The 23,668-nt window shown below is 43.3% G+C and overlaps 1 non-coding gene across 1 annotated transcript; it reads left to right on the top strand.

Annotated features, from left to right (window-relative positions):
* Positions 1-17,291: 17,291 nt before the first annotated feature.
* Positions 17,292-17,429, top strand: LOC114809878. The gene has a single exon (XR_003757650.1). It is a non-coding gene; the product is annotated as a small nucleolar RNA SNORA7 (small nucleolar RNA).
* Positions 17,430-23,668: the final 6,239 nt, after the last annotated feature.

The following is a 23,668-nucleotide window of genomic DNA, read 5'->3' as shown; positions in this document are numbered from 1 at the left end:
AATGAAAGAAACACTGAGCAATTCCATAGCCCCACCCCAACTCTCCTTTCTGTCAGGATGTGAGAGACTTAAGATTGGGAAGGAGGCAGTCCACCAATGCCTTTTCCTACCTGTTAGAACTTTTGAACCTAAATTAAGGGGTCAAATCCTGATAATGGCAGTCTATTGGCTTATCTGCCGAGATGCTTTGGGCACAGCATAACGGGAGGATATAAGTGGAAGATGAGCGCCTTTGGTGTCTCCTGTATTGCACTGTTCTGGGCAGCCATGCTGCCTCCTCAGGAACTGGCTCTGACTCTCTTCCATTCCCTCAAGGAGCCTCCAGCTCATCCCGTCTTCCACCACCTTGGAGGGAAAGAGAAAAGCACCCACAGTATGAGGCCTCCACAAAACTCCGGGCAGACTTGTGGCTGCTGTAGCAGTCACTGTGGCTAACTTTGTGCCTTGGACTCTGTGCCTCGAGGAGCCGGAGATTCTGCTCCTCTAGCCTCGGCACCCTACTGATTTTTGCTTTTATTGTTTTTATTTTTTGTGATTGTCCTTGACTTTATGCTCTTTTAGTATTTACTTGTTTCATCATTCCTGATGCTTCTATCTCTGATTGGGAGCCCCCACAAGGCAATCGGATCATATTTAATTCCTATCTATGTATTCTTTTCCAGTCCTTAGTGCAGTACTTTGCACAGAGTAAGCACTTAATGAGTAATATTACTATTACTTCTACTACTACTATTGGAGTGGTCCAGTGCTTAGAACAGCGCTTGGCACCTAGTAAGCACATGACAATACCACCATTATTATTAGATTACACTTCAGTTCAGATTTCCTGTCATTTGGCCCCAGCCAAGTAGCAGATTTAATAATAATTGTAGTATTTTCTAAGCGCTTACCTTGTGCCAGCCACTGTACCAAGTGCTGGGGTGAGTACCAGCAAATCGAGTTGGACACAGTCCCTGTCCAACGTGGGGCTCACAATCTCAATCCCCATATTACAGATGAGGTAACTGAGGCACAGAGAAGTGAAGTGACTTGCCCAAGGTCACACAGCAGACACATGGTGGAACCCATGACCTTCTGACTCCCAGGCCCATGGTCTATCCACTTTGTCATGCTGCTTCCTACCAAGAGTGACAAATTTAAAGACAAGAGGGTTGAATAGAGCAGTCATTTATCAGCAAAAGAAACCAACTAAATAGTAAAAAACCAAAAAAACCATAAAAACCACAAAGTTTTCATATTATTACAGGGTTAACTATGGGTTTTTTTAATTGAACGCTATGAAGGATGGGCATATTGCCAGAAAGTAACAAGGGAGTAAGATTCCTTATATGGACATGATCCTACTAGTGTTCTGGCTTTAGGAGCAAAGCATTCTTCTGGATAGGGCAGAATGGGTTTAAAAAAAATTAAAAGCGGCTGAGTCAAGTATATTACAAAAAAAGAGTTAGAAGAAAAAAGCCTTCTAGAAAAGGATGAGTTGTGACAAAATTGTTTCACTGGTCACCTGCAATTTCATTATTAGTTTCTTCGATCAAGGGAAGATGAGACTTTCTGTTTCATTAATACTAAGGCAAATTCATAATAAAATAAATAACCCGTGAATATTTCATATCTATACTGTATCTATCAATCAATTGCATTTATTGAGCTCTTATAGTGTTCAAAATACTGTACTAAGCTCTTTGGAGAGTACAATATAGCAAAAATATATGACCTATATGGCATGAATATATGTAACTGCTTACATTCACACAATATGTTTTTATATACATATCCTTCCAAGCACTGTGTACTGGGACCTGCCCATACCAAGTGCCCTTGACTGTAAACTCGCTGTGGGCAGGGACTGTGTCTGTTTATTGTTGCATTATACTTTCCCAAGTGCTTAGTACAGTGGTCTGCACAGAGAAAGCACTCAATAAATTCAATTAAACAAATGAATGAATAAATATGACTGACTGAATAAATGAATGAATGTTATTGCTCTATTGTTAGGAGCAGTAGGGTGAGTATGCAGTGCAAGCTTCTTTTGGGCAAAGAATATGATTTGTGCTTCTGTAGTAACTCCAAAGGAATTATTACAGGCTCAGTAGGCTATCAATAAATACTACTACTGGATTTACTCTCTTAAGAGCTTAGTACGGTATTCTGCACAGAGTAGCACTTAATAAATATGACTGATGCTGCTGTTGCTGCTAATAGTACTATATCATAATCACAGATGACACACAGCACTCCCACGGCATTACTCTGGTCTTCCCAATCCTGGGCTTCCCACTAATCTGGAGGGAGTGCTTGGGACATTGGCTTTGTGATTCCTTGGACACGAGACCAGTATGATGAAGGATTAATAATGTAGGTATTTGTTAAGCGCTTACTATGTGTCGAGCACTGTCTACAGCTACAGCCAGCTGAATGGTAAAGTGTGCTGATAATTACAGTGCTAGTATTTATTAAACTCTTACTATGTGCCGAACACTATACTAAGTACTGGGGTAGATTCAGGATAATCAGGTCAGTCACAGTCCTTGTCCAGTACAGGGCTCACAGTCTAAGAGAGAGGGAGAACAGATATTTGATTCCCATTTTGCAGTTGAGGAAACTGTGGCTTCAGAGAATTTAAGTGTTTTAATCAAGATCACACAGCAGAAAAATGACAGAGCTGGGATTAGACCCCTGGTACTCTGACGTCAAGGCCTGTCCTCTTTCCACAAGGTCACACGCTTCCCTACTAGTCAATGCTGCTCTGCTCAGACCAGCGGCTCTTGCCTGTGAATATGATTCATGATGATGGTGAGTGATGAAAACCTCACCATAACTTACAAAAGGCCCAAGAGGATGGGGGACTGAGACTTAGAAAAGGACTCCAACTGTGAACTCATGGCTCAGGTATTCAGTTTTCTCCCAGACAGTAGTGTTAGGGATCAACTGCAGCTGGGATTGCAGGATTCCATCTTGTCAACAGATGTTGAACTCTAATCCCAAACAGACATCACAGTCTAATTCACTGGCACATCGGGACAGAAGCTATATAAATACCCAGAGCATTTGCATCTTCTTCTGGACTGAAAAATCTCCCCGTCAATCTTTATGGTGTTACCCGTTCTAGATTTTCTGTATTTAGATTGGTTTGTTAGTTAATCAGATTCCCAGATGCACTGAAAATGTGTTCTGAATAAATGCTGGAAGGAAAACAGTTTAAGTGCTTTACAGCAGTTGTAGACGTGGAAAGCCATAATTTTAATTTCAGAGGCTAGCAATGCAGACAGGAAAATTCCTCTAGTTGGAGGAGTAGGATTCTGTACATTGGTACATTTTGGGGAAGCAGGGAAAGGTAAATAGTGGGTGGTGGATGGTAGCGTCCCAAATGAGATGTGGCCAAAGTGGTGGGGTTGGGGAGTGGAGAGGTTCACTCTGATGATGGGTCTTCAACCTGTTAGGGTCATGCTGAATGTGCAATTAGAACTTTCAGCCGCTACTTTTAGAATCACTTTGTGTTGTTTTCTACTTTAAGTGTGGTACTTAGGATTCCAATTTGAATTCCAGATTCCCTGGAAGAAATTTGCACACTGACAAATTTTTTGTCAGTTATATGGGTTCATAAAGCAAGTACCCACCCAATACGAATCAACAGCTATCTTCTTTGAAATCTTGGCTAAAGGTTTTGAGCCTCAGTCTCAGAAGGTCAAAAATGAGAAGGAATGTTTTAGGTTCATCAAACTCAGAACCTCATCCTCTTCCATTTCCTCTATCAGTAATGCATTTTAAGGTCTGTCTCTTCCTCTAGACTGTGAGCTCTGTGTGATAGACAGGGCACATGTCTATCAACTCCACTGTATCCTTCTCTCCTAGCACAGTAAGTGCCTAGCACAGTGCTTGGCACACAGTAAAAACACCAGAGATTTGATTGACTTATCAAAAGCCAGTTCTCATATTTGATCACATTCAACTTATGATATTCAGACTTCACACTTGAAACAAATCTTGTTTATACCTTTTCCATACTAGGAAAATATTTTTCTGGACTTATAGGGAAATTCCATTTGGAAAAGGAACTTCATCTTTTAAGGGGGAATTTTATGGACTTTACAGAGATTGAAATGACTGTAGCCTTTCTGTCTGGCAGAACATTTTTTTTTCAATTCTCTTGTCATCTCTGAGATAGAATCTTGTATCCACAAGTTCAGAATAAAGGGCATAGAGCCTGTGCGAACTGGCTACCTCTCTTCCCCAGTCGAGCCCATTGTCGACAATATTGCATCCAAAGACAGGTTTGGGAGGACAGCCAAACATTGATTTGTTTTTGAAGCTCTTCTAGTATGTTGGCTGCTGTGTGATCTTTGTGAAACTCCAAGATGCAAAGTGCAGCTTGTTTTCAAAAGTACTTGCCAGTGGCGAAGACAGATGCTTTCTCGAATGTTAACCAGTAAGCTGTGGGGCACAGGCATTCAAGTGTTTTCTGGTTAGTCTTTATGAGGGTAATATGTGAATCTTAAAGCAGTCTTGAGAGTCTGAGCAGAAAGTTGTCATAACCTTTGCTTTAATTCTTTTTTTTTCCTCAGAAAGGATTTATCAAATACTTTTGATAATGAGATCAATTATACTAAATGCCTATCCATGCATGATGCTCTCTTGAGAGTTGTACTAAGCAAATTATACAGCTGTCCCACAGAGGTTTAAGACTGTGAGCCCTAAAAAGGACAGGGACTGTGTCCAATCCTATTATTTTGTATCAACCTCAGTGCTTAGAACAGTGCCTGGCACTAAGGAAGAACTTTACAAATGCCACAATTGTTATTATTATGAGTATCATTATTTTTACTACAAGTGAAGCCTGATTACTCTGATACAGATGACAATTTAGTGGCCATATCCTCTAGTATTAGCAGATTGCTTTTCTCTTCCCACCACTCACTGTATTTTAACCTAAGGGAACCCACAAATAAGTCCATGCAAGAAATCTTTGCAGAGAGAAAGCTGGCCACTAGGGTACATTTGAGGTGAAATTAAGAATGAACTCTCAGAAATTCGCAGAAGAACAGGAAAGAGGGAAGAGATAACGTCAAATCTAGAATTAACTCAAAATCCACTCACTAAAACTGGTGCATTACTCTTCCCTCCCCCCTACCATTCCATTTCCCATCCTTGACTCCGAAGTTAGCTCTGGCTTGTCAATACTGTGTGTCTTAGCTGTTCTGTGTAAATAAAGAACATAAATAAAGTTCTTAGCCAGAGCATTGGCCCAGTGTACTATCCTTGACAAAGGCAACAGAGGTTGCTCGAAGGAATTGTATAATAGTTGTCTTTCTTAGATCCATTTTCCTGGTTAATGATGTTTCACAAGGATAATACCCCAATTATTGCTCCTGTGATGGTGGGGTTTCCATCCAAATAAAATATCTCCACAAGCCCAGAGATTAGTCTTGTCCTCTTATATTTCACTTCCATATAAAATACCTGATGCTGGGGCAAAACCTGAATTGAGTGGATATATTGTTTCATACTGAATAAGTGAACTGCCACTGGCCATACAATCTTGGTTATCTGGGAAAGTCCCAGATTTTGGTAGGCTATCCTGACAAATTTTAGAAAAATATAAACATTAGCAAGATAAATGATTTTGCCTTCCTTGCACTGAATCCCAAATGCTCTCGATAACTTTAAATGTTTGGATTTTCTTGTCCAGCCAGGACTGTACTAGGTGCTACAGCTGTTGGACTCCATAACAATTGGGAACATTCAGTAGCTGATGTCCCAGAATGCTGCTGGAACCTTGATCTCCCTTTTTTCCTTTTGTGGCCTCCAAGAAGACATGTAAGCATTGGTTCTGTAAATTTATAAGGGGCTCAATTAATGTGTCCTAATGAAATAATATCAAGCATGTATCTGAAAAATGGGGATTAATAATAATGGCATTAGTTAAGTTCTTACTCTAATCCAGCACTGAAATAAGCTTTGGGGTAGATACAAGATGATTAGGTTGGTCACAGTCCCTGTCCCACATAGGTTCACAGTCTTAATCTACAGATGAGAGAACTGAGGCACAGAGAAGCTAAATTACTTGTCCAAGGTCACAGAGCAAACAAGAGGCAGAGCTGGTATTAGAACCCAGGTCCTTTGACTCCCAGGCCCATGCTCTATCCACTAGGCAACACTGCTTCTAAAGATTGTGAACCCCATGTGGAACATGGACTTTGTCCAATCCTATTAGCTTGTATCTACTTAGGCCCAGAGTACTGGGGCACATAGTAAGGACTTAACAAATATCATACTAAAAAAAAATAGCCAAGTAGTTCTCACCCAGGAGATATAGTATTGCTGAAGTCTCCAAAATCTGACTTGCACCTTAATACAGCCAGGCAGTAAAACAGAAAATAAAGGGGAGTGGTGTTTGACTGAAGAACTACTCAAATATCTCACATGGTGGATGGGCTCAGTGGGGACATTAAAAGTAATTCTCTCTGCCTGTCAACTCAACCCGTAGCACCCACTGCCCCAGAGGGAGAAGGAATGTGATTTAGTGGAAAGATCAAGGGCTTGGGAGTCAGAGGTCATGAGTTCTGATCCAGCCTCTGCCACTTGTCAGCTGTGTGCCTTTAAGCAAGCCACTTAACTTCTCTGTGCCTCAGTTGTCTCATCTGTAAAATGGGGGTTGAGACTGTGAGCCCCACGTGGGACAATGTGATAACCTTGTATCTATTCCAGCCCTTGGAACAGTGCTTGGCCCATAGTAAGCACTTAACAAATACCATCATGATTATTATGTTTGGCAGGGACAAGAAAGTATCAGGGGTGCTTCGCAAGCCTCGGGTACTATAGTCGATTGCTTCATGAGGATTTTCAGTCTGGAAGATGTCAGAACTGAATTGTGGCTCACCCATCATTTTGGATGAGAGGGTCCATCACTGTCTGAACGGCAAAGTTTCTACACAAAACCTACGTGCTCCCCTAAATAAGCCCCTGAGGGAAAAGTACGAGAATGCTTCAGCTTTCAGGGTGGTAGCTAAAACACATTTCAGGATATTTTACTGGCAAAGGAATTATGATGGACAGAAGGGAATGGATTTTGAAGCTTTGGGGAAGAATGTAAATGAGGCAGCTGGAGATATAGTAGACAGATTGTGTGACCGCATGAAGCCCAGCATATACACTGACTGGATTCCGTAGGAGTGGGGACCAGGTGGGATGTATCGCTGGGTGTCATAAAGAAGATTGATTGGGGAAAAAACAATTGCTGTGGATGGCTGTTGTGTCCCTGCCTTGAGTGAAAACATTGCCTTTGGCAGCCAGACTCTTCTCCGCCAAAACAAACGCAAGCAGTCCAACAAAGACCAAAAGCAAAACAGCCATTGCGGTTGATTCATTTCATAGGCATAACGAATCGGAGCTGGGGCTCCCCTTTGTCTGGTGCTTCCTGGCTAGTGATTTCTTTAATAAAATGGCCATCCGTTTGACTAGGGAATGTAAGAGTTGCCTGGAGGTTCATTACATTTTCAGATGCCGCAACAAGTCTCTGGGAACATTTTTGACTTCTATTTTAAAGAAAGTTACATTGTTATAGAAATGACCTAGCCCCACAATAGAAGGATTAATTTAGGACCCAGGATGATCCTTCTCTTGAACAAAGTCACATGTGAATAGCTATAACTTAAAATACTTTCTTATGCTCAATGACTGGAGGTCTTTCTCATTAACTTTTATTATTATTATAACTAACGGTAATAATTATAATAGTATTTGTTAAGTGCTACTATGTGTCACGCACTGTAGTAAACACTGGAGTGGATTCAAGATAGTTTGAACACTGTCCCTGACCAACATGGGACTCACAGTCTAAGTGGGAGGGAGAACAAATATTTAATAACCACAGAACTGATGAGGAAAATGAGGCACGGAGAAATTAACTGAAACTCCCAAGGTCAAAAAGCAGGCAAATGGCAGAGCTGAGCTTAGAAACCAGGCCCACTGATATATTGAGACCAGTGCTCTTTCCACCAGGCCTCACCAACCCCAATCCAGGCAGTGTTATCTTTTAATATCCAAAATCAAAAGAGTTACATTATTGATGCAGCACATTTATTATGCAAATACATCATCATAGGGAGGGGTCCTTAGTGGTCAGCCTGCAGAAAGGTGAATATGTAAACCATTCAAGATAGCTGGTGGTCTTTGCAAGCATTTCTTATTCCAGTGCTTAGTCACTTTTAGAACTCAGAATAATCAGAATTACAAAGGACTTTCTTCAAACAAATAAAATCCTGTTAATAGGTCTGTAATAACCCAGAGTGAGGTCCTGGTGGGAAAAGATAAACCAATTGCCTAATTTCTGTCAGCCCAAATGGAAATCCTGTTTCCTCCTATCCAGTGAGTTTCCAAATCATTCTCACCTCCCCAGCAGTGATGGAAGAATCAGAGTTACCTTCCCCGAAGTCCTGGGAGTCTGAGGACATATGGGAGTGAAATGATAGGAGACAGTTTCACTAATTTCCCTAATCACTAATCACTGGAATTAGTGATCATTCAGCTTGCCTTCCCTATTGTCAGTAAATGAAGTCAGAAATTCATCTAATGAATGGTGTTTGTTAAGCACTTAACTATGTGCCAAGCACCATACTAAGCATTGGGGTAGATACAAGATAATCAAGTTGGAAACCGTCCCTGTCTCACCTGGGGTTCAAGTGTTTGATCTGTTCTCTAGTTAAACAAAGCCTCAATTAAGCAACAAATAGGAGGTAATCAGAAGCAGCAGGAAGGAAACTCTGGTAGGATAGAAACATTGCCCTTATCTTTGATGGTCTTAGATTTAAAGATAGAGAAAAGGAAGCAGGAAAGACATGTCGAAGTTAAGTTTAAATTTAATACATATAATGGATGCATGCTGAAAAACTGTCCTCAACCTCACAAAGTCTGACCCTCATTGTCTCCACAGTAAAGAGGAGCATGAAAAAGGCATATCAGAAAATGACGGCTAAAGTTATGCCATCAGTGAAGGGTTCATTCATTCATTCATTCAATAGTATTTATTGAGCGCTTACTATGTGCAGAGCACTGTACTAAGCGCTTGGGATGAACAAGTCGGCAACAGATAGAGACAGTCCCTGCCGTTTGACGGGCTTACAGTCTAATCGGGGGAGACGGACAGACAAGAACAATGGCACTAAACAGCGTCAAGAGGAAGAACATCTCGTAAAAACCGATGGCAACTAAATAGAATCAAGGCGATGTACAATTCATTAACAAAATAAATAGGGTAACGAAAATATATACAGTTGAGCGGACGAGTACAGTGCTGTGGGGATGGGAAGGGAGAGGTGGAGGAGCAGAGGGAAAAGGGGAAAATGAGGCTTTAGCTGCGGAGAGGTAAAGGGGGGATGGCAGAGGGAGTAGAGGGGGAAGAGGAGCTCAGTCTGGGAAGGCCTCTTGGAGGAGGTGATTTTTAAGTAAGGTTTTGAAGAGGGAAAGAGAATCAGTTTGGCGGAGGTGAGGAGGGAGGGCGTTCCAGGACCGCGGGAGGACGTGACCCAGGGGTCGACGGCGGGATAGGCGAGACCGAGGGACGGCGAGGAGGTGGGCGTCAGAGGAGCGGAGCGTGCGGGGTGGGCGGTAGAAAGAGAGAAGGGAGGAGAGGTAGGAAGGGGCAAGGTGATGGAGAGCCTTGAAGCCTAGAGTGAGGAGTTTTTGTTTGGAGCGGAGGTCGATAGGCAACCACTGGAGTTGTTTAAGAAGGGGAGTGACATGCCCAGATCGTTTCTGCAGGAAGATGAGCCGGGCAGCGGAGTGAAGAATAGACTGGAGTGGGGCGAGAGAGGAGGAAGGGAGGTCAGAGAGAAGGCTGACACAGTAGTCTAGCCGGGATATAACGAGAGCCCGTAATAGTAAGGTAGCCGTTTGGGTGGAGAGGAAAGGGCGGATCCTGGCGATATTGTAGAGGTGAAACCGGCAGGTCTTGGTAACGGATAGGATTCTGACCAAAGGACCAATTACAGCATCTAACTTGTTGTGTGCTTGGAATGTGTCTGCTAATTCTGTTGTATTGTACTCTCCAAGTGCTTAGTGCAGTGATCGTCATATAGTAAGCACTCAATAAGTGTTATTGATTTATGGGCAGGTGTAGAAATCCAGAAAATAGCTGGATGACAGACACTGCAGAGGCTACACTAGAGCTGTCTGCTGGTCTACAGTGGTGCGGCTTGATTGTAAAACTATGATGAGAAGCAGCTTGGTCTAGTGAATCAAGCATGGGGCTGGGAGTAAGAAGGACCCAGGTTCTAATCCAAGCTCCTCCACTTAACTGCTGAGTGAACTTGGGCAAGTCACTTCACTTCTCTATGCCTCAGTTATCTCATCTGTAAAGTGGGGAATAAGACCGTAATTCCCGTGTGGGACATTGACTGTGTCCAACCTGAGTAGCTTGTGCCTGGCATATGGTAAGTGCTTAACAAATACCATTTTAAAAAAAATGCCCTAGGTGACTCTTCAGTCAGAAACCTTCATACTGATAGCAAAGCCTGAACAGGAAAAACTGGAAGGCAAAAACCACATGAATCAAACAATCAGTGGCTTTTATTGAGCGCTTACTGTGTACAGAGCACAGTACTAAGGAGCCAAGAGGGTGCAGTTCAGTACAATCAAGATCGGATTCCTCTCCTTCCAGTGGTTCAGTAGCAGCTTATATAAAAATGTTGGTATTTGTAAAGCACTTACTATGTGCAGAGCACTCTTTTAAGCGCTGGGGTAGATATAGGGTAATCAGGTTGTCCCACCTGAGGCTCACAGTTAATCCCCATTTTACAGATAAGGTAACTGAGGCACCGAGAAATTAAGTGGCTTGCCCGCAGTCACACAGCTGACAAGTGGCAGAGGCGGGTTTCGAACCCATGACCTCTGACTCCCAAGCCCAGGCTCTTTCCACTGAGCTACTCTGCTTCTTTTGCATGAATAGTACCAGCTAAACCATGACTGGCAGGGGTAGGAATGGATGAGTGATCCTGGTAGACTGTCATTATTATAATCAAATCCTTCATTACATACCCATAATGTTATGTATGTACCAATAATGTATTCATTTATATTAATGTCTATTTCCCCTTCTAGACTGAAAGTTCATTGTAGGCAGGGAATAGGTTACCAACTCTGTTGTGTTGTACTTTCCCAATTGCTGAGTACAGTGCTCTGCACACAGTAAGCCCTCAATAAATACCACTAATTGATTGATCACTGGTCTGAGCCATGTATTTCAGTCACGATTGTAGATTCCAACATCATCATCAAAACTGCCTTGACAAATTGCCTTTATATTTCAGATATTTCACTTTGGATGTTGAGTCTGAAGTGGAGAAATTTTACTGTGCTTTGAAAATATAGACTCAGTTTGGTATAGCTCAGGGAATGTGACTGTGTTTGCCTTTTTTGGCTGTGCATGTCTATTATACAGCTAGTAGGTTGTACAAATCGTAGACTCAATATACATCTAATGAAGGATTCACTAGGGGAATTATGTAGGGCTTCAGGAATATGTGGATGAAATCCCATGGACTAGAGGAGAGGGATGGAGGGACTGAAGTTAACTAAAGATTTCACTGGAGATTCAGGATGAAAACCATATGGTTGTCCTTATTCGACATTGAGGATGAGGAACCAGCAAATGTCCAGTGAGGAACCAAATGTGCTCTCCACATTGCAAGCAGAATGGTTATCTCTTGATGGGCTGTGTTGTTGCAGCACCTCTTTTCACTTCTGTTTTAAGATCCTATTAAAATTTCTCCAGGAGCTGTGATGCATAATGCTCATGGGAAGCAGCTTGGCTCAGTGGAAAGAGCGTGGGCTTGGGAGTCAGAGGTCATGGGTTCAAATCCCAGCTCTGCCAGTTATCTTCTGTGTGACTGTGGGCAAATCACTTAACTTCTCTGTGCCTCAGTTCCCTCATCTGTAAAATGGGGATTAAGACTGTGAGCCTCAAGTGGGACAACCTGATTACCCTGTATCTCCCAGCGCTTAGAACAGTGCTCTGCACATAGTAAGTGCTTAACAAACACCAACATTATTATGAGAAGCAGCGTGGCGCAGTGGAAAGAGCACAGGCTTGGGAGTCAGAGTTCGTGGGTTCTAAACCCGGCTCCGCCACTTGTCAGCTGTATGATTTTGGGGCAAGTCACTTAATTTGTCTGTGCCTCAGCTACCTCATCTGTAAAATGGGAATTACGACTGTGAGCCCCACGTGGGACAATCTGATAACCTTGTACCTATCCCAGCAATTAGAACAGAGCTCAGTACATAGTAAGCACTTAACAAATACCATCATCATCATTATTATTATACACTGTAACCTAGTGGAAAGAACACGGGCATGAGAGTCAGAGGTCCTGGGTTCTAATTCTGATGTGCCACTTACCTGCTGTGTGACCTAGGGGAAAGTCACCTAACTTCTCTGCCTCTGTTGCCTCTTCTATAAAATACCCGATCTCCCTCCTGCTTAGACTGTGAGCCCCATGTAAGACCTGATTGCCTTGTATCTAGCCCAGTGTTTAGTACTGTGCTTAGTACATAGTAAGTGCTTAATAAATACCATAATTACTATTAATTGCCTACTGCCATGTGTCCCAGTTGTCAATTATGATGTCATATGGCCTGAATCTGCAGCTTACTGCATTCTTAAAATATATACTCATCCTCCTTGATCTGGCTGGCCCAATTTCAGCTCACTAAACAGGAAATGTTTAAGTATCCTACTTCTTGTCCATTCACCTCATATCCCACCCAAATTTGTCCCTCGGGTTATCTCTCCTTCCCTCTGAGTCCAAGTGGTTTTGCTGACTCTTAGACATACGTGCACTAAGGTCCGATTTATCCTGGTGGCCCCAGGAGGTTTGAGTTGCTCTGGCTGACAGCTAGGAAGCCTGAGTAGTGTCCAATAAATGACCCATGTCAGGAAGAAGGGAGTGGACCACGTCCTGGCTAAGAGAAGCAGCGTGACTCAGTGGAAAGATCACGGGCTTGGGAGTCAGAGGTCATGGGTTTGAATCCCGGCTCTGCCACTTCTTAGCTGTGTGACTTTGGGCAAGTCACTTAACTTCTCTGTGCCTCAGTTACCTCATCTGTAAACTGGGGATTAAGACTGTGAGCCTCATGTGGGACAACCTGATTACCCTGTATCTACCCCAGCACTTAGAACAGTGCTCTGCACATAGTAAGCATTTAACAAGTACCAACATTATTATTAAGCAAAATCATCTGTATGCCTTCTCTTGGTAGGAGCCTCTGGAGGGTATCTTCTTCTTCTACCAACTTCTGAAGGACTGTCTCAAGACTTTTCACTGATGCTTCTAGGTTGCTATATTGGAAGAATTTACCAGAATATGGGAAACAGAGCCTAATTCCAGTATCGCTAAGCTTTTGGAAGACTACAACAGAGTTGGTAGATACATTCCCTGCCCACAGTGAGCTTACTGTCTAGACGGGAAAGTCCCTTGTCCAGGTCTCTGGTTGGATCCTCTTCCAGAATGGCAATGTAGAGTACAATTGCCTGGATTAGACTTAATGCACACTCCTATTTTGTATCATTGGTAATGAGGAATGGATCAAAAGCTTGCCTGGAATAGACTTAATGCACAACCCTATTTTGTATCATTGGTAATGAGGAATGGATCAAAAGCAGCATGGCCTAGCAGAAAGAGCACAGACCTGAAATTCAGTGGACCTGCGCTTTAATCCTAGGTCCATCTTTTGTCTTTTCTATGACCTTGGGCAAGTAACTTGACTTTTCTGTGCCTCAGTTACCTCATCTGTAAAATGGAAATTAAATCCTACTCCCTCTGGCTAAGACCCTGAGCCTCATCTGGAACAGGGACTGTGTCCAAAGCAATTATCTTGTATTTTGCTCAATGCTCAGTACAGAACATAGCACCTAGTAAGCAGTTAACAAGTACCATAAAAGAAGAAAAGGCTGAAAAGGCGAATCATACCATCATTCTTTCATTCAATCATATTTATTGAGTGCTGCCTGTGTGCAAAGCACTGTACTAAGAGCTTGGGAGAATACAATATGACAACAAACAGACACAGCCCATAATGAGCTCCCATACATGAGTGACTTCTCAAGGTATCTAAATTCACTAAGAAATTATCATAATGTTGCTTCAGGACTTTTGGGCAATATCTTATTGCTCCAGGTAGGCGTCTAACAGGAGCCATATCAGTAGATTGATGACCTCTTTTCAATGTAATAATTGTACTGTCAGTGTAATCTTGGATTTTATCAAGTGACTGCTAATCCAGCAGTTTGCTTCATACATGTCTGCCTTGATCAGGACATCCATCAGATCCCTCTGCTGCTGAGATCAGGGTCAGCAATAACTTTGTAGTAGTAGTAGAATGCACCTAAGATTTTTTTTTAAATGTGTGATCATGAGGTGGCATTTGGCATATTTCCTATGCAAACGTGAACCACCTTTCTTTAGTTTGTCAGTCCCAGGTGATCGGAAGTCATTTTCTCATCTTCGGAAATTGAAAGTCTCCAAAATCTTTGGAAAATCTTTGTAAATTGTTTCCAGCCCAAATTTTGAAATTTCCCATTAAAATCAGATTGTCAAATAGTGGTACTTCTACTCTAACTCTGTACTAATTCTACAGAGAGATGTTCTTTGTCACCATTCATCATTTTTCAGGCATATATACCAATGATGGTGGAAAGGTGCTTCTGTTTCAAGAACAGGCCACTGTTTAGACAGTCATTAATGCCTCTGGGAAGACTTGGGAGGCCTAACATCAATGATTAGTTGACGGCAAATCCATTCCTTAAGAAAAGACATTCTGTTGAGGGAAAATTCTCTCCAAAAGAAAGTACACCAAGAACCTGTCTTTGTGAGCTCCAGCAGGTCATTTAATTTCTGTTTCAAAACTGTTCATTTCCTGCAAGTGCTGTATTTGTTTCTGCTTAGTTAGTTTACATTGCATTATGTCATTTTTTATTGAACGCCTTGTAAGTATATAACACTATGCTCAGCAGAGAAGCAGCATGACCTAATGGATAGAGCATGGGCCTGGGAGTCAGAAAGACCTGGGTTCTATTCCTGGCTCTGCCATTTATCTGCTGTTGTGATCTTGGGCAAGTCACCTCACTTCTCTGTGCTTCAGTCACTTTATCCGTAAAATGGGGATTAAGAACAGGAGTCCCATGTGGGTCACAGACTGTGTCTAACCTGCTTAAAACAGTGTCTGACACATAAAAAGCAACGTGGCTCAGTGGAAAGAGCACGGGCTTTGGAGTCAGGGCTCATGAGTACGAATCCCAGCTCTGCCACTTGTCAGCTGTGTGACTGTGGACAAGTCACTTAACTTCTCTGTGCCTCAGTTCCCTCATCTGTAAAATGGGGATTAAGACTGTAAGCCCCACATGGGACAACCTGATTCCCTTATGTCTACCCCAGCGCTTAGAACAGTGCTCGGCACATAGTAAGTGCTTAACAAATACCAACATTATTATAAAAAGTGCTTAAAAAGCACCGTTTAAAAAAAGCAGTTGGAAAAATATAACAAATGCAAGACACATATTTCTCACCCACAAAGAGCTTGAAATCTAGTGGAGGAAACAACAGCCTAAAAGTTTTTAGAAATAGTGGGAACAGGAGGAAGATTAGGGATAGCTGTTTTTCATGGAACACTTTAAAACATATTTTCACTTGAAATATACACTTTGAGAAGACATAGTTTACAAAAACATTGCTTCACATGCTCTTTTTTATGGTTTTTATAAAGTGATTAATAAGCACTAGGCACTGTTTTCAGCACTAGGGTAGATGGAAATTAATCCGATTGAACACAGTCCCTGCCATCTAATGGAAACATTAACCAACCTTGGCTTCACTGACACTATGCTTTCCTGGTTTTTTTGGTTTTATCACTCTCTTTCGTGGGCTCCATTTTGTGGGCTCCACCTCTGTTTCCCCCCCTGCTCCTAACTGTGAGAGTCCCTCAAGGTTCAGTTTTGGGTCCCCTTCTATTTTCCAGTTACACCCACTCCCTTGTAAACCTCAATCACTTCTAAGGCTTCAACTATCATCTCTATGTGGATGATTCCCAAATCCACATCTCCAGCCCTGGTCTTTCTCCTTCTCTGCAGTCTGATATTCCCTCCCGCCTACAGGACATTTCTATTTAGATGTCCTGTCAACAGCTCAAACTTAACATGTTCATAATAGAACTTCTTATCTTCCCACTCAAACCTTGTCCTCCCCACTGACTTTGCCATCACTGTAAACAGCACCACCATCTTTCCTTTTTCACAAGCCTATAACCTTAGCAATATCCTCGAATCGTCTTTCATTCAACCCGCATGTTCAATCTGTCACTAAATCTTGTCGGTTCAACCTTTGCATCATCCCTAAAATCTGCCCTTTCCTCTCCATTCCAAACTGCTGCCATATTAATCCAAGCATTTATCCTATCCTGCCTCGATTATTGCATCGCCTCCTTGCTTACCTCCCTGCCTCCTCTCTCTCTCCCCAATCCAGGCCACATTTCACTCCCCGGCCCTGATCATTTTTCTACAGAAATTTTCAGGAAATGTTTCTCCACTCCTCTAGAACCTCCAGTGATTGCCCGTCTGTCTCAGCAACAAAGAAAAACTCCTTATCCTTGACTTTAAAACACTCTATCAGCTTGGCCCCTCCTACTTTACCTCACTGCCCTTCTATTTAAACCCAGCCCACACACTTTGCTCCTCTAATGCTAACCTGTACTCTACCTGTACCTCGATCTCATCTTACTCGCCCCCGAATTTTTGCCTACCTACTGCCCCTGGCCTGGAACGCTCCCTTTTCATATCCGACTATCACTCTCCCTACTACTAACTAGGAGTGAGAATGGGTATTTAATCCCCATTTTACAGATGAGAAAACTGAGGCTCAGAGAAGTTAAGTGACTTGCCCAAAGTCACACAGCAGACAAGTGGCAGAGCCAGGCTTAGAAACCCAGGTCCTTTGACTCCCTAGCCCGCACCCTTTCTTCAAGGCCATACTTCTTTTCGAAGTAGAACAGGAGGCATGAGACATTCATCAGTTGTGGTCTATAGGTGAGGTCAGTTTTGATTTGTGTTAGACGGTGATTTTTTTCTTACTTCCTTTTTCGTTCAGGGTGGACGGTTTGTTCCTAAAGAAGGCTGCTCAGGTGCCCTTGGTGCTCCCTAATATAGCCACTGCTTCTTCTGTACTCACTGGTATAAATCTTCTGGCTTGAGCATGTTGGGGTCATCTTGCCATAGCAGTAGTAGAAATAATAGTGGTAAGAGGAGGAGGCATCTCTCAGGGTTGCACCTCGAGAGTTTCCAGTACTCTACCAATCTTCACTATGGGAGGGAGAGTTAAGCAGAGGCATAACCATTCCATTCCTAGCTTGGCCAGTGGCTAGTGAATGGAAGACAATCTGCTACAAGTCAAAACTCACCTATGCTGAGTAGCAGCAGCATAAGAGAGAATAGAGGGTGGACACTCAGGTTGACTGCACGGAAGAAAGCAGTGGTTAACAACTTCCATATTTTTATCAGAAAATTCTGTGGATACATTACCAGAAGGATAGCAGATGGAGGTGGGGTGTTCTGGGAGAGATGTGTCCATGGCGTTGCTATGGGTCAGACTCAGCAGCATAATTCAACGGGAGGAGGAGAAGGAGGAGGAGGAGAAAGAGTATTTATTAAGCATTTACTGTGAGCACAGTGCAATTACTGGGGAAGAGTTCACAGGTAGGCAATAGACATGATCCCTGCCCCTCAGCAGAGCTCACAATCTTCAGTAGGACCAGAGCTTGAGTTATATATTTCAGCAACGGGCATGAGTGGTGCTAGGTTGCAAACCTCAGCTGCTAATGTCACCCCAAAATTCCTGATGATATCAGCATTGGCAGTCATTATCACAAACTTCTTTGAAGGCACTATTAGCTGTGAAATTTACAACAAATAGCGCTATTTAATGCAAAGACCATACCCTTGCAAGAGGTGACAAAAATGTCAAAATAAAATCTCAATCCAACATTTTATCAATTCAGTTTCCTTTATTAGTAAGCTCATTATCATTGATGGTTTCCTCCTTAGAATCCAGAACATGGGGAATTGAGTGCAAACTGGCAGTGAATGATAGTCTGTCCTAATTTAGGTGATTATGTTTCCTAATAATGATTATTGCTCTGATGTAGTATTTACATGATAAACTAGAGACAGCTGGTGAATCTTGGGGTTTTTTGTTAGAAAACAGAAGTAGGCTAAATACTACTAATATGTGGAATCCAGCACAGTGTCTAAAAATAAAGTCAGGAGGCTTACTTAATTTCTACATGCCAGCAATTCTGAACTGCTCATATACACCACATTAGTTGCCTTGGAAACAAGTGACTGTGCATATGCAGCACAACGAGAGTACACAATTTGTGGTTTGGCCCCTAGGGGTCCCATTACAGAATTTCTTATGTTTAGAAATATTTTGTAATAAGGCCCCTGGTGTCACTTATTAGCAGTAAAGTGTGCAGCTGCCTTCATCAGCATCAACCACCAATTTGTTTCTTATGGAAATGAACCAGCATAGATTGCATGTAAGATTTTTAGGGGGTTTTATGTTCAAAACGAATTGTTCTCTCCTCTGAGTTTTATGTTGGCACTTGATATTTTTCCAGGAAAATTTTACTTTTTAAACGGGAAGAACTAAAAGGAAATATCTCAGCAAAGTGCAAAGCAACATGAACCTGGCAGGACTGAACCTAAATCCCGCTCTTACTTCCAGGAATTCCTGAAGCATTATTTTGCCAAATTTTGCCTACTTAAAGTGCCTAATTGCAATTAAAGACTATTTTTTACATCACTGAAACAGCACATGCAAGCATCCTTGAGTTTGCAAATCTTTACTTAGTTGGAAAGTGTATTTTGGTTATTCCAGAGCTTCGTGAAAAGCACTTCCAAGATTTCTGACAGTCTCAGAAGATATATTCATCCCCTAACCTATGCCAGGTGGCTATGATAGGCTTTCATGCCAGTTATTTTTCAGGTCCAAGCAGAATGTCTTAACTTCTCTGTGACATGTAAGCTGTGGAGTTCTGATCATTTTCAGGGCTACCTTACTATTTTCTACCCACCAAGCTGTTTCCACATGGGCAAAATGAATCATATCTGGGGTTAGCCCAGACAAATGGAGTCAAAATGCATGACTACAAAATGCAAGAGCATGAGCCTGGGAGTCAGAGAATGGGGAGGCCACTTAACTTATCAGTGTCTCAGTTTCCCCTATGAGGGTACATGTTTTCCCACCTACTTAGACTGTGAGTCCCTTGCAGGGCAGGGACTGTGTCTGAACTAATTCATTAGTACTTAACCCAGCACCTAGAACAGTGTTTGACACAACATATGCTTAACAAATGCCATTAAAAAAAAGGGGGTAGTGGTTCTGTCTATGGTGATGGGAAAGTTAGTGGAAGGACAGTGTTTGGGTGCAAGGATGAGGAGTTCTGTTCATGTTAAGTTTGAGTTGATGGCAGGACATCTAAGTAGCGATGTCTTGAAGGCAGGAGGGGATGCAAAACTGCAGAGACGGAGAGTGCCCAGTGCTGGAGATGTAGATTTGGGAATCATCTGCATAGAGATGGGAGTTGAAGCCATGTGAATGAATGAGTTGTCCAAGGGAGTGGGCGTAGATGGAGAATAGAAAGGGATCTGGAACTGAACCTTGCAAGTCACCCACAGTTAAGGGGTGGGAGGCAGAGGAGGAGTCTATGAAAGAGGCTTAGAATAAGCAGCCACAGAGCTAGGGAACCAGGAGAGGACAGTGTCAATATAGCCGAGGTTGGATGTTTCCAGGACAAAGGTGTGGTCGACGGAGTTGAAGACAGTTTAGAGGTCAAGGAGGATTAGGATGGAGTAGAGGCCATTAGATATGGCAAGTATAAGATCATTTGTGACCTTTAAGAGGGAGGTTTCTGTGGAGCTAATGGAATGGAAGTCATTACAAGGGGGTCACGGAGAGAACTGGAGGAGAGGAACTTGTGACAGCGAGTGTAGATAACTTGCTCAAGGAGTTGGGAAAGGAATGGTAAGAGGGAGATGGGGCAATCATTGGAGGGAGCCCTGCAGTCAAAGGAGGTTTTATTTTAGGATAGGATAGGAGAGCCATGGACATGTTTGGAAGCACTGGGGAAGAAGCCACTGGAGACTGAACAGTTGAAGATGGATATTAAGGAGGAAAGAAGAGGTGGGGCAAGTGTTTTACTAGGTGTGAAGGGATGGAGTTTGATGCACAGGTGGAGTGGTTGGATTTTGTGAGAAGCAAAGGGATGTCTTCTTGAGGTACTGCTGGGAAAGATGGGAGAGTTGAAGAAGGGCAGCAGGACTGGTGAGGAATGGGGGAGATTTTAGGGAGATATAGTTTCAATTTCATCAGTAAAGTAGGTGGCCAGGTCATTGGGGCAAGAAATGGGGGGGCCAGGGGGACAGAGAATTTGAGGAGGGAGTTAAGCATCTAGAACAATAGGAGAAGGCAATGGCATGGGTGTCCATAAGGATGGAGAAATGATTTTGCCAAGGAAAGAGAGCAGAGTTAAAGCATGTAAGGAAAATTTGAAGTGGACGAGTTTAGCCTGTTATATAAATTTTCTCCAGCGGCGCTCTGCAGCTCATGCATAAGAGCAAAGAAAGTGGGCTGTGGAGATGATCCAGGGCTGTGAGCTAGTTGTATGTCTGGTGAAGGAATAGGGAAGGAAGTGAATTGAGTTCGGTGGAGGGTGGTGTTGAGAGTTTCAATTTGGTCATCAAGGGAAGGTAGTTTGGACATAGAGGCTAAATGGGGCACAATGAGTTGAGAAAATTAGATGTGGTCAAAAGACTGGAGAACTTGGGGAAAAGCACAGATTTGTGGGGAAGAAGTGTGTGCGAGAGAAGGCAGGTAAGGAGGTGTCAGATTTCAGACTTCAGATTTCAGAAGGATTTCAGAGTTGGTGAGGGTAGAGACTGTGCGGTGACTAGAGATGATGAGATTGAGTGTCTGTACAAGTTGGTGAGAGGGCGAGCTGGGGTGGAGGAGGAGGTCAGTGGGATTGAGGAATGATAGAAAGTGGGCATTGGAAGGGTCATCAGGAACATGTATGCGGATATTAAAATGCTCAAGGGTCACTGTAAAATGGAGACTGAGAGAAGGAATGTGAGAAAATGATCAAAATGATTCAGAAAGTTGGAGGTGGGGCCTGGGGGGGTCCGTAGATGACTGTTACTAGAATCTGAAGTGGGTGGGAGGGGAAGTTGTTATAGGCTTTGAAGGAAGAGAAAGAAAAGACTGGGGGAGGTGAAATTGTGTGAAAGTGGCTACTGGGTCATAAGAAGGAATCCAACACCTCCTCCTTTCCCAGTGTGTCCAGTGGAGTGGGTTAAAATGAGGCCCCCTTTAGAGACAGTGGCAGGTTTCACTTGGGGAGATCCAGGTTTCAGGGTGGACAAGAAGGAAGAGTGACTGGGTCAGGAACAGGTCAAGGATGAGGGAAATTTCCTCATGATGGAGCAGGTGTTCCAAGGCCACACTAGGCCGAGGCTGTGGGGGTAGTAGGGGGAGAGTGTGAGGGGTGGAGGGGGGTTAGATGGGAGACAGCTGATGGGGGCCAGCATGGGGGAGGGGGATGAGGGGTGGTGCTGGGACAGCATTATGGGACAGGGAGGAAGGATGGGGATGGGGCAAGGGGTGGGAAACAGTTGGATGGAGGAGGGGGACCGACTCTGTTCTCTACTGGTTCTCCTCTCATCTCTCTGGTCATTCACTCTCAGTCTCCTTTGTGGGCTCTTCCTCTGCCTCCCACCCTCTAACTGTGGGGGTCCCTCATGGTTCAGTTCTGAGTCCCCTTCTACTCTCCATCTACACCCATTCCCTTGGAGAACTCATTCACTACCGTGGCTTCCACTACCACCTTTATGTGGAGGATACCGAAATCTACATCTCCAGGCCTAATCTCTCTCCCTCACTTCAGTCTCACCTCTTCTCTTGCCTTCAAGTCATGTCTACTTGGATGTCCTCCCCTCACCTCAAACTTAATATGTACAAAACAGAGCTCCATATCTTCCCAGTCAAACTCTGTCCCATCAATGTAGATGGCACCACCATCCTTCCTGTCTCACAAGCCCATAAACTTGGTGTTGTCTCTGACTCCGCTCTGTCATTCAGCCCACATATTCCACCCGTCACTAAGTCCTGTTGGTTCCACCTTCACAACATTGCTAAAATCCACCCTTTCCTTTCCATCCAACCTGCTACAACATTAATACAATCACTCATCCTCTCCCGTCTGGATTACTGCCTCAGTCTCCTTGCTGACCTCCCAGCCTCCTGTCTTTCCCTGTTCCAGGCCGTATTTCACTCTGCTGCCCGGATTACTTTTCTACAAAAACATTCAAGACATGTCACCCCACTTCTCAAAAAACTCCAGTGGTTGCCCAACCAGCTCCTTATCAAACAAAAACTCCTCACCATTGGCTTTAAAGCAATTCATCACCTTGGTCCTTCCTACCTCACCTCGCTTCTCTCCTTCTACAACCCAGGCTGCACAGTTTTCTCCTTTATTGTTAACCTTCTCACTTTGCCTCGATCTCACCTGTCTCCTCACTGACCCCTGGCCCACGTCCTGCCTCTGGCCTGGAACCCCCTCCCTCCTCAAATCTGACAGACAATTACTCTCCCCCATTTCAAGAGGTCTTCCCAGATTAAGCCCCACTTTTCCTCACCTCCAACTCCCTTCTGCATCACCCTGACTTGCTCTCTTTTCCCTCCCCCCTGCCCCTAGCCCCACAGAACTTATTTATATATCTGAAATTTTATTTATTTGTATTGATGTCTGTCTCCACCCCCTCCTCCCAAGCTGTGAACTTGTTGTGGGCAGGGAATGTCACTATTTATTGTTGTATTGTACTTTCTCAAGTGTTTAATACAGTGCTCTGCAAACAGTAAGCACTCAGTAAATACGATTGAATGAATGAAAGAGGAGGGGGGGTGTTGAGAGGGGAAGATTGGGATGGGTTGTTTGGAGTGTGGGGATTGAGCGGTCATGGCAAGATCAGGGAAGCTTAAGCGTTGTAGATGAGGTTATCTGGAGGAACTAAAATGAGATGATGATATCTTCCAACAGGAATAACAGACAAACCCATGTCCTAAAGCTTCAGGGCCAAAAAACTACACAGAGGAATTGATTGGAGTGCTTCACTCCTCCCTGTCAGGCAGTTTCCCTGAATTACAGGGTGCAATAAGCAAGCTGGCAAGCAGGAGTACAGCACATAACAAACTGCCTGTGTGATCCTTGTTCATACTAGTTAGAGGTTGACCTGTTAATAATAATAATAATGATAATAATAATAATGGTATTTGTTCAGCACTTACTATGTGACAGGCACTGTACTAAGCTTCATGAAGGAATACAGCCAAATCGGGTTTGACACAGTCCCCGTCACCCATCCAGTCCACAGTCTTAATTGCCCTTTTACAGATGAGGTAAATGAGGTGCAGACAAGTAAAGTGATTTGCCCAAGGTCACACAGCAGATAAGTGGCAGAGCTGGGATTAGAACCTTGTGATCTGACTCCCAGACCTGTGCTCTATCCATTAGAGCATGGATGGGAGCAAGGAATTAGAAGCAGGGAAAAAAGGAGGATAGAGTTAAGAGGTTA

This window comes from Ornithorhynchus anatinus, chromosome 2 (genome assembly GCF_004115215.2).
Source record: "Ornithorhynchus anatinus isolate Pmale09 chromosome 2, mOrnAna1.pri.v4, whole genome shotgun sequence".
NCBI lineage: Eukaryota > Metazoa > Chordata > Mammalia > Monotremata > Ornithorhynchidae > Ornithorhynchus > Ornithorhynchus anatinus.
Note: the sequence above shows the minus strand (reverse complement) of the source record. Positions and strands in the feature narration are given on the sequence as shown.